Here is a 12,322-nt window from a genome sequence, read left to right as displayed (position 1 = left end):
ACATAAAGAAACAATTTCATTTCAATTTAATAATGTCAATGTTGCAATTGTTGTTAAGAAAATATCATGGTTGAAAAGCAGCCTGTACAGCAAAATATGACTTGTCATTACGCTGTATGTCCACTAGACAGACAATTACAATGTGCAGCCAGGAAGTGGGCGAGTCATTGACCAAAGCTTTACTCTTTAATCTTTAGCATTGCATTTACTTTCTCTCATTGTCAGCCCTTTTTCTTATTCTTGCCCCTCACCCTCTTTATAAACAGGAATGTGAATAATCAGTATTTTAAAAGATTCCTCCTTTAATACACATTGGAATAATTAAAAGAAATGGAATACCTTACATATATTTGTATGATTATTTTGGGGGATCTGTAGTTTATTCTGAGAAGCCATGTTGAGTAGCTAAAATAAAGTCATAAATATATAGGAATGTATTTATTAGGATACATATGATAAATATTTCCATGCCATCAAATGTGTTGAGTCCAGGAAGACAAGCTTTAGGGTACAGCTAATGGTATCCTAAAAGACCTATAATAAATGCAGTCTAATACAACATTGCTGTAAGAAATTCCATCTCCATGAATTTTATAATATTAAATGTTTACAAAAAGTGCCAATTCAACCGTATAATAATTTACGAGGACATTGTTGTGGTGCTAAACTGTAATGCATGAAAACAGTATAAAGATGTTGTTTTTTAATCGTTAATGCATTATACAGTATGGACAGGAATTGTTATTATTGTGTCCACCGCATTGGTATGAGTCATGCAGGCTAAATAACAGAAACAGCTTTGTAAGTAATGCACTACAGTTCAACAGCACCACAACAAAAACTTTAAAAAAAACACAACTTTCTGAAAATGCTTTTTGCAGGTGTGTTGTATTAGGCTGCAGTAACCAAGTAAGCCCTGAACATATCTTACCTTAACCTTTTAAAACTAAAAAACAATTACTTCTTACTACTTTCGAACATAGAACATCTCTATTCAAATTCTTGCTTGAATGTTCTCTTCCCCAGTGTGATTCCAAACACAATGGCGACGACAATAACCAGAGAAGGGACAGCAGTTACAAAAATAATTTTCTTCTCCATTGTACTTTTCTTCTCCATTGTAGAGACTTTGAAAATGCCAAACTAGCAATGCACGTTGGGCTGTCTAACTGTTGTTTTTAAACTCAAGTGCATCAGCTCGTGGTTATCTGCTACCCTGACCCGTCGATGGCATGGACTCTACACCTGTGGTATCTGGCACCAAGACGTTGGCAGCAAATCCTTTAAGTCCTGTCATTTACGAGGTGGGGCCTCCATGGATGTGACTTGTTTATCCAGCATATCCCACAGATGCTCGATTGGATTGAGATCTGGGGAATTTAGAGGCCAAGTCAAAACGTGGAAGTCGTTGTCATGTTCCTCAAACCATTCCTGAGCCATTTTTGCAGTGTGGCATTGCGCCAGTGGCGGCTGGTGGAATTTTTTCTAGGTAGGGCTGTGCCACATGCAATGAATTTCAGCAAACATCCCAGTATGACTTAATGCAAAGAAAACTGGAGTTTTTATTGTTCATTTACCAGTCAGTAAATTATTTTTAAATCATATTTTACATATATTTCTGCGTGCATTCCATATTTTAAACACACAAATATGGACAATATATATAATTAATTATTATTATTATTATTATTAATAACAATATTAATGTTTTTGTGTGTGGTTTAGGGAGGGTGGCACCCTATCGCCCCCTATGGGCCAGCCGCCACTGCATGGCACATTATCATGCTCAAAGAGGCCACTGCCATTAGGTAATACTGTCTACATGAAGGGGTGTACTTGTTCTGCAACAATGTCAAAGTAACATCCCCATGAATGGCAGGACCCAAGCATCATTTTGCCCAAAGCAGCTCCGCCAGCTTGCATTCTTCCCATAGTGCAACCTGCCATCCTCTTTATGTAATAGAAAACTTGATTCATCAGACCAGGCCACCTTCTTCCATTGCTCCTTGGTCCAGTTCTGATGCTCAAATGCCCATAGGCGCTTTAGGTGGTGGACAGGTTCCAGCATGGGCACCCTGACCAGTCTGTGGTTACGCAGCCCATACGCAACAAACTGCGATGTTCTGTGTGTTCTGACAGCTTTCTGACAGAACCAGCATTAAGTGATTCAGCAATTGGAGCTACAGTAGGTCTACTGTTGGATCGCACCATACAGGCAAGCCTTTGCTCCCCATGCGCATCAATGAGCCTTCGCTGCCCATGACCCTGTCGCCAGTTCAATCGTTTTCCTTCCTTGGACCACTTTTGGTAGGTCATGATCACTGTAGACCGGGAACAGCCCACAAGAGCTTCAGTTTTGGAGATGCTCTGACCCAGTTGCTAACCATCACAATGTTGGCCCTTTTCAACGTCGCTGACATCCTTACGCTTGCCCATTTTTCCTGCTTCCAACAAATGAACTTTGAGGACAAAGTGTTTATTGCTGCCTAACATATCCCAACCACTGACTGGTGCCATTCTAACGAGATAATCAATGTTCTTCACTTAACCTGTCAGTGGTCATAATGTTATGGCTGATCGGTGTATCAAAACGGTCTGAAAATGAGCTGATCAGATTTTGGCCACTTCGTGATGTCTCAATGTTTTTTTGGGTTGTGCAACCATTAGCCAATAACCAACCAAGGTAACACCTGCCCACCTTATCACCTGAATCTCCTCCCACAGCACCATTGTGTTTTTTTAAACCAATCATTTCGCAGAGGGGTGGGGCTAACAGCAGCTCATTCGCAATTAAAGCTACAGACACAAGATCAGCACTTTTGAAACAGGGCTGAAACAGAGGGGTTTATTGGATGCTACAATGCACAATCTGTTATGTATTTCAAATCAAACACTTCAGAGACATGTTTTGTATATATCTGAGACCTATAATATATTGTTGAAAAATTGTATAATAGGGGACCTTTAAGAAAAATGCTAACATGCTAGGCTCTTTAATCAGATTAAACTTTAAACAGACTACTAGGCTACTACTTGGTCATAAACACGGACAACATGTGAATTATTTTAGCTTTTAACAAACAAACATTTGGCATGTCTATGGTTAACACTTTGGTAATAGTTTGTATTCATGTTAATTAATAGTAGATAAGTGTGTGTATCCTTAATATCAAAAAGTATTCAAAAGGTTTCAATGTAAACCTGGTGCCGTGGTGGTAGTGGAAATTACCAAAACTATGCTGATGTTTACCGACATTACAGTACTTGTCTCAGTACTCAACACTGAAATAACTGAAACGTTAACTTTAAATAAACAAGAAATTTTCTATATATATATATACACATGACATTTATATGTATTTATTTAACAATAAATAAGGAGAGCTTTCACCTCTACAGTAGGTATTTTTTCTGAAACCCTCAACTGCAACTCCTCATTAACTTAAAGTAGTCTTATTTGTGCAGACACAAAATAATCATAGGAAACAGCTATGTAAGTGCACCTTAAGTTCAATTCATAATGTATAATGTCCAATAGATCAATTTTCAAACCTTGTTGTACTGTTTGAATTCTATTTAACATCCTCATGGCATCAACATGTTGAATGCAATGATTTTGCTTTTAACAATCATGAATGAAACTGATACTAAGAATCTATGAACAGGGCCCCCTAGTGTTGAAAATGTACCTCTCACTAGCATTAGAAGCTTTATTTAACAGGTCAATAATTTTGTTTAAAATGTGCTGATGTGCAATACCTCTGGTTTACACAATACTGCAATCTGCACAATAATACTATTTGTTACACTTGTATTTTAATCCATATTCTTACACATTCAATCGTCAATCCCAACGTTTATATATTATAACGCACATATTACGTTTAATATAATTTCTCGATTTAATTTCTATTTAAGTTATTTCCATTTATATTCTAGTGTTGGATCTTAAAAGTATTTCTTATATCTCATGTAATAGTTCACACAACAACTTTAAATATATATATATTTTTTTTAATTTAAAAACATTTCTTACAGGTGGAAGCAAGACTGTCAGTCGAATTAGCTAGCACCAGATTAGAAAAAATATATATTTTTAAAACTGCATTGTCATTGACATTCACATAAAAATACACCTTTCACATTTAGTCACACTGGCACATAGGTACAACATAATTATATGTTGTGTATAATAGCACATTATTCCATTTACAAAGACTGTATTTTTACAGTAGGTTATTGTTTTGTTTACACAATATATTCTGATATTGAGTTCACAGGTCATCACCAACAGGCTCCACAGGGTTTCTCTGGATGGGAGCTGCAGTCCTGGATCTGGGTTCTGCATAGCAACAGTAACATGTATAGTCGTTATATGAGTATATTCATTTATACATGGGAACGTCCTCTCACACAAACATGCTGTACTTACTCAGTCACTTCCTCGCAGTTATATGTTATCCCTTGATCCAGCTCTTTCTGTAAATTCTTTAAAGATGCATTAGTGCAGTTGGTCCTGAAGAGGATACAGAAAACAGGACTTAAGGAACAACTTTACCTGTTTAACTTTCTGCATATTTGTATGTTGAACACCATCAAAATAAACCACTCTGGAAGCAAAAACAGAACATTTATTTACTTTTATATATATATATAATATATATAACCACCACTACAAGTTAAGTTTTAATGTATTTAATTTGTCTTTTATTATTTGTATCTTGCTGCAGAGTGCCTTCATATTTAACTTTAAAGAGAAAGAATAATATTTTGAATCAATCACATTTAAGACATTCAAAGCAGAACCATGATGATTGAAAGTTCTGACATGGAACTATCCGACACTCCTGCTCTAAAAGGATTGCATTCATTCAGATGTTCTGAGCAGATTTCAGTGTCCTGACATGGCCCATTCCTGGAAGTCTGTTCCACCGTCTCTCATAAATTATAACATTTTACACCATCTGTAAAACCACAGCTGCATTGGAAATAGGGATCTGTAAGGTCACGATTTCACCGTGCAAAACATGATATTTTATCAGAAATCAAGCCATACCATAAATATACTGACACAACATTCTTATTAACACTTTTATTTTCTCACATTTATTCATAAATCCCATATTTATCCTTATTATCAACACACATTTTATTTTTTTCCATATTTTAATGTTTTTTTATTTTATTAAACAATAATGGATTATTACGTTTATCAACATTTCTCTACGTATTTATTTCAATGACTTATTCCAAAATATTTCTATTTCTATTATAGAATAGGATCGATAATGTTGAGAGGTTTTTTTCAGATTGTTCTCATATAAAAGGCAGAAAACCTTACAAGCGAGATTGTCAATTGAACGTAATTAAAAAGCAAAAAAGATCGAAAACAGCATTGTCACTGTTAAAATAGGTCATTGACATTTACATAAAAAAAGAGTAATTTCACATGTTGTCAAACTCATACAAAAATAATGATACAGTATATTTAAATTACTGTATAATAGCACATTGTTCAATTTACAAAGACTTTTCAAAAATAAACTCTTGGCAAAATATTTGTAAGGCTTGTTGTGTGTCATTTTGTCACACAGTCCAATCTGATATTGAGTTCATCACCAACAGGCTCCAATGGGTTTCTTTGGATCGGAGCTGCACTTCTTGATCTGAGCTCTGCATTCAAATAAACAAATAACATGTCAATATATTTTGAGTATATACATGTATAAACATGGATGCTGTACTTACTCAGTCACATGTTATTCCTTGATCCAGCGCACTCTGTAAATCCTTTAAAGATGGATTAGTGCAGTCTGTCCTGAAGAGGAAACAGAAAACAGGACTTAAGGAACATCTTTACCTGTTTAACTTTCTGCATATGTGTGTGTTGTACCTCAAAAATAAACCACTTTGGAAGCACACACAGAACATTTATGACAAAGGTCAATAATTTTGCAGAAGTTTTAAAAACAAAGAGAAAATCTTACTTTTGAATGTTCTTTTGAGTGACCAAAACAACATTCAGGCTTTTCGCCCTGGGGTATTTGATCCTCTTCACCTCTATTGTTGCAAAAGTACTGAAAATGAAAAAATGTTTAAAAGGCTTGATTATTGGAGGTTAAAATGATTTCCCAACCAACAACCTGCAACCACAACAGCCAATTATATATTCCTCAACTATTAACCAAAGGAAAAACAGTACATTATTGACACATCTGCACATATTTGGGATTCAGAGAACCATGATCATTTAAAGCTCTGCTATGGACTACGGATGGAAATGAGCTCAAAGCTCAAATCCGGCATATTTACACTTGAAGCATTATTTGTCTAAAGTGTTCATTAATGTGCATTGTCCCTATTCAAATAAACGATTAAATGAAATGGAATTTTCCGACCCTAAACAAAAATGTGGGCAGCATTAGAGGTGCTCACCTTTCAGGATCAAATGGTGTGTCGATGGATCCGTCTAGCATTGCTGTGACATCATCACAGGCAAAATCTGCAAANGCAAAATATGATTTTTCATATTTTTTGAAATAACTGAAACGTTAACTTTAAATACATATAAATGTCATGTGTGTATATATATATAGACAATTTCTTGTTTATTTAAAGTTAACGTTTCAGTTATTTCAAAAAATATGAAAAATCATATTTTGCTGTACAGGCTGCTTTTCAACCATGATATTTTATGAACAACAATGGCAACATTGTATGCGATGTATGAAATTATTTCTTGATGTGAAATGCCCTGTTTTCATTTTCCAGATGCCAAATGCCTTTTTACAAGCAAAGCCTGCACCAAATTTGGTCCAACACTTCAGCATTTTCATCATGATGACGCTGATCCACTTCCCTGGCACTAAACAGCACTGATTTTATTTTTCAGGTACAACTGTACAGAGATATGGCATGAGTTTGTAAAAGCCTATGTGAACCGGGACCCTTGTAATATCCCCATGAATGCCTTCGACTCTTTAGTTGCTGTGGCGCCCTTTGAACATGCATGCGACAAAGTAAAAACCTTTCATCACAAAACTGTGCACATAATCCACTAAATGCATCTTTGGCAATGCAGATGAATACATATAATACTTTTGTTTTTTGGGTTAGATGATGTTCTGGAGTAAAACAAAGAATCTGGTCCGTGACTTAACTAAGAACAGGGATGATGTTGTCGCTTTGGAGGACACTCTGCTGGGATCTGTGCTGGGTGGTCTGCACTGGTGTGGAGAGAAGGGCAACAGTGGTAAGACACTTGCAAACCTTGTAATGGTGCGATTTAGTCCAGTTTAGCTTTTACTTTTTACAATACATATTAAGATTCTCACCAATGAGATATTTCACACATCACACATCATAGTTGGTATATTCTGCTAATACAATCTATAGGCACCCTTGTTTCATTCACTTTGTTGTCTTTTTTATTGATTGACTATGTTCTGTTTATTGTTTGGATCACTTTTTTTCTGCCTCAGTGTGGGTATGTAAAGCCGCTTAGTTTCCTGGACAGCTCATCATAGCAAATTCTTATCATTGAAAATCAAAAAAGATTGACTGTGTTGTTCTAGACACATTCACTTCCGGCTGCCCGGGGTGGAATGAATATGTGAACCCTCGTCACTCTTTTAGGAGCAGAGTCTCAACTGCTGTGAGTCATCAACAATAATTCACTGGTTTTGCAGTGGTGGGAAAAAGCTGAGCCTGTAAAACCCCAACTAATGGTTAACAACTAACTATCAGTGCTATGTTGAGAGGAAGGCCTTGCACTCGTTATACTACGAATGTGTTGCTATACCTTTTTTCTGTGCAACATTTTGTTGAGATAGAAAGACCTTTCAATAACCAGCAGTACATATTGGCAAGGCAAGTTTATTTATATGGCACCTTTCAACAACAAAGGCAATTCAAAGTGCTTTACAAAAATGAAAGACATTAAGAGCATTAAGAAATAGTGCAGCGGAAACACATTATTAATTGGCATTAAAAAACTGTTATAAAAAAGCAAATAGAATCAAATAAACATAAAACAAGCTAATATATATAAAAAAATAATTAAAGGTACAGTGCAGTGTGAGATATGAATAGTTTAAATATAAAAAAATAAACCAAATTCAGCTGATTGTACGGGAGCTTCTACTGCATAGATCATAAATGTCACAAGGAAATTGTTAGTCTGTAGTATAAATCTAAAATGTACTCTAATGTTATTTTCCTGTCTGTAGTTTGCAGATTTTGCCTGTGATGATGTCACAGCAATGCTAGACGGATCCATCGACACACCATTTGATCCTGAAAGGTGAGCACCTCTAATGCTGCCCACATTTTTGTTTAGGGTCGGAAAATTCCATTTCATTTAATCGTTTATTTGAATAGGGACAATGCACATTAATGAACACTTTAGACAAATAATGCTTCAAGTGTAAATATGCCGGATTTGAGCTTTGAGGTAATTTCCATCCGTAGTCCATGGCAGAGCTTTAAATGATCATGGTTCTCTGAATCCCAAATATGTGCAGATGTGTCAATAATGTACTGTTTTTCCTTTGGTTAATAGTTGAGGAATATATAATNGGGTCTGTAGTTATTTTCTAAGTAAAATCATTGTTGGACGCTTGTTTTTGTGACGACACTGTTTTGCGACGGACTATTTTGCGACGACTTTGAAGGTCTTTTGAGTAGACTAAGGTCACCTTTGCCCATAGCAGACGAGTTATGAAGTAGTGTGTCGGTCACATATAAATATAGCGAGTGTATAAGGTATGTTTATTTTTTATTGGAAAAGATTTTACTAGTAATGTGACAAATTCAAATCAGATAACAAACTTATGCTCAACCAAGAAGAGAAAATTACACACAACTATAGTTAAATCCCGAGACGGAAGTTATGTAGTTTTTCTGACGATTTATTCGTTCTAATAACCCATCTAAGATCTGGTCTTGAATGCACACACACACACACATACACACACACACCACGACACCACACACACAACACACACACACACCACACACCACACACACACACACACACACACACACACACCCACACGCACACACTCCACACACACACACACACACAAACGCACACACACACACACACACCACACACACACACAACCTCGAGACGGTAATGAGACCAAACTCGTCCTACCCTTCGGACGTCACCCAAAAGGACGAGTGTGGTCCCCACTGCGCTCTCACAACGAAAGTTGGCGACCAAACCCTTTAGGGATATGTGTGTGTGTACGATGATACACTGAGAGAGAATATTTGTGAGTTTGTTTTTGCCTCTACTGTGACATGTCTCCATGCTTTGATGTTCAAAAAGCTGTTTATTTGTCTCATACTGCCTCTTTTCACCCTCCTTCTGAAACCAGACCCCAGTCTGCTCTGATTGGTTAGCTGGCCGGCTCTGTTGTGATTGGTCGACCAGCTTAGAGATGTCCCGCCCAGAGGTTGCGCTAGACTTTTTCGCTGCCCATCATTTTAACGGACAGGATCGTAACATTTCCGTCAAAATCTAGTATTACCCGTCGGTATTTACACAACTCTGACGAGGGGGGGGGATTTGTACGGCAAAGTTAGGTTTGGAAACTGTATCATTTCCTTTTTGGAGGGCATGCATAACACGGCATAACACCGGAGCCTCGCTGCGGGGAAACTGTTGCACTGAGTCTGACGGCTTTCAGATTTTTCATTGTTAAATCAAATCTGCCACATACGGAAAATATTCGGTTAACGCGACCTCTGGTCCCGCCCCTTAGCCTATCACGTACAATGTGTTGGAGCGCTAGCCAATAGAAGCGCGAGTGTTCTGTAGTCACTTTGCTCCGGAAGTGGAGTCCAATGGAGGTGGAAGCTGGTGTTGTAGAGTCACAGACTGAAGCTTTTCTGTTTTTTTTTTACTTTCTTTTAAAGGATGAACATATGCTGATCCTCTCACATTAAAATCTACTTCCTGCTCTGCATCCCACACATAATTACGTGTTTCCAAACCTGAGGCGACGACAAAACTAACAATCAGCAGAAGTTCAGCTGATGCAGCTTCTCTCTCTGTTACAGCTCCTGCTTTAACTGTTCCTTTATTTGTATTGCGTTATTGAGTAATTACAGGACAGGGGAAGACATGAACAGTGTCACATTTACAGATAAAATACCTTATAAAAGGAAAACAGAGAAAAATGACATTACACCAGATAAACCAACTGAGTACAAGATTCAAGGTTTAATGGCAACACTTAAGTCAAAGGCTCCTCCAACAGAGCAACATGAATATATATAGGACATAAAACAAATTAAACCAATACAAATAGTGAAAAAATAACAGAATAGAAATAAAAGAGTACGAGAGAATGTTTTAAGATGTGCAAGTAAATACCAATAAAAGAGAAATGGTGCAAGAAGAGTCTATATACAAGTAAATAGAATATGATATATAGATAAATAAACTGCAAGATACAAACAGATAAATGTTTATGTTAACACCGGTATGTTGTATGTTTTCTGTAAACTTGATATGAAACGTAGCATTTTGACGTATTTGAAATGGTGACGTTTACCGTATTTGTGTGTTTTTAAAAAAAGTACAAAATAAACATATTTTTTTTACTTTTGGACACTTATAATTCAGTTATACAGCATCCATGGTTTAAGAGTTTCTAAAGCCACTTCCGATTTATGGGGGTATGATTTCAATGCACAAATAATCCAGAACGATAATCCATTGATTTTTCATTTCACCAAACATCCCTCCTTCTGAGTGTGTTGGTTGAACTGGCTAAAAACCAACAAACCTAATTTCATGGATGTATAAGTACTGGATACAGCAGTGTAGAAGCTGCTGGGACTCCCAGCAGCTTCTACTGAAGCCTTCCGAGTAAATCGCCAGAACGCCGACACCTCCTCATCTCCACCGCTCCCATGTTTTCTTTTGTGTTGCCATAAATTAGTCTCTCTCTGTTGGTGCGCGGGGCTAATGCTAACAATGTTGATGCCAGCAAATACAATGGCGGCTTCAAAACTTTTCAGAGTTTTACGGGGCGTGGTTTGCAATTCGTCCAGCCAATCAGAAATTGGTACTTTTTTCTCCCCAGGATAGTACCACCTCTCTAGCAGGCGCTAAAAATGGGGGTAAAAGTTCTCTGAACTAAGTTCTCTTTTTGGTGTGAACGCAAAATTCCAGGCACTAACGGGAATAAACGGGAAAAGTTTGAAAAGTACTCCGGTGTGAAAGCGCCTATTGTTAGTCAATGGGGGAAAGTCTTTCTGGGACCAGTGACGTCACGGACTGATACGGAAATTGTAGTACCGCCGTTTGGACACAACGAATATTTTCATTAGAGTCCGCCGCACTTCCTGGGGGCTTGCCTAATATAGCAAACAGGAGACCAAGTGGTGTCAAGAAANGTGTGCCTTGGCAGTCTCAGCGTTTGGACACAACGAATATTTTCATTAGAGTCCGCCGCACTTCCTGGGGGCTTGCCTAATATAGCAAACAGGAGACCAAGTGGTGTCAAGAAACATATTCAGGGGCTAAACAACTAAGGTGAGTCGATAAATATTCAACACGTAATATCTGTAGGCCGTGTATACTAATAAAACAAAACATTTTAAATCAGAAACAGGTTTATTAGCAGGTAGGTTAACACATACAAGGAATTGTTGTTGATGTCGTGGTGCATACATAGAATAAAACACAGATTAAATACACAGCTAGAAAACTATTTGAAGAAAACTATAATACCATTAAAAAATATAGTAAAAAATAGCAGTGTTTACATTGAATATGGTTGTAATCCTAGAAATAGAATTGAATAAAAATATGTACAGTAATACAAAACAAGATAGTGTGTGCTTTAATGTCTTATTACTGCACATTTCTTGTTATTAAAAGAAGTAAAAGAAAACGAAACATATAATAATAAACTCAGGTAATGGCTCCCACAGCATCACATATTAAACTGGAACATTATAAACTTTATAAATGAAGTATTTATGTATTAGTTGCTCTAGTTTAGAGGATAAGGTGACAAAGGACTGAGTTGAAAACACTGACTCAGCCTCTAGTGGCCGCCAGAGGAACTGCAGCTGAGACAAATTTATGACTTTTTTTAACTGAACCTTTAAAAGTCAAGGGTTAGCAGAGCTGTGTGCTTTAAAGAGCTTCTGTGCAGCTCCCTATTACAGCATGTATTACACTGAGAGCTATAAATCGGCAGTGTTCATGTTGTTTCCTTTATTATAGTGCACGTAATGAGACAAGGCACAGGGAAAAATGATATGAAACTACATAATCCAGCGTGAAGCAAATGTAATC

General features: G+C 36.9%; 2 long non-coding RNA genes across 2 annotated transcripts; one reads left to right on the top strand and one right to left on the bottom strand.

The window, feature by feature from the left end:
- Positions 1-5,109: 5,109 nt before the first annotated feature.
- LOC104946570 (uncharacterized) lies at positions 5,110-6,509 on the bottom strand. Its single transcript, XR_798467.1, has 4 exons — positions 6,436-6,509; positions 5,988-6,077; positions 5,749-5,818; positions 5,110-5,673 (listed from the first exon to the last, which is right to left on the bottom strand). It is a non-coding gene; the product is annotated as an uncharacterized lncRNA (long non-coding RNA).
- Positions 6,510-6,726: 217 nt separating this feature from the next.
- LOC104946569 (uncharacterized) lies at positions 6,727-8,325 on the top strand. Its single transcript, XR_798466.1, has 3 exons — positions 6,727-7,019; positions 7,117-7,252; positions 8,229-8,325. It is a non-coding gene; the product is annotated as an uncharacterized lncRNA (long non-coding RNA).
- Positions 8,326-12,322: the final 3,997 nt, after the last annotated feature.

Source organism: Notothenia coriiceps, unplaced genomic scaffold, assembly GCF_000735185.1.
Source record: "Notothenia coriiceps isolate Sejong01 unplaced genomic scaffold, NC01 NC01_scaffold00011189, whole genome shotgun sequence".
In the NCBI taxonomy this organism is placed as follows: Eukaryota; Metazoa; Chordata; class Actinopteri; order Perciformes; family Nototheniidae; genus Notothenia; species Notothenia coriiceps.
The sequence above is the reverse complement of the archived record's forward strand: the minus strand, read 5'-3'. Positions and strand labels throughout refer to the sequence as shown.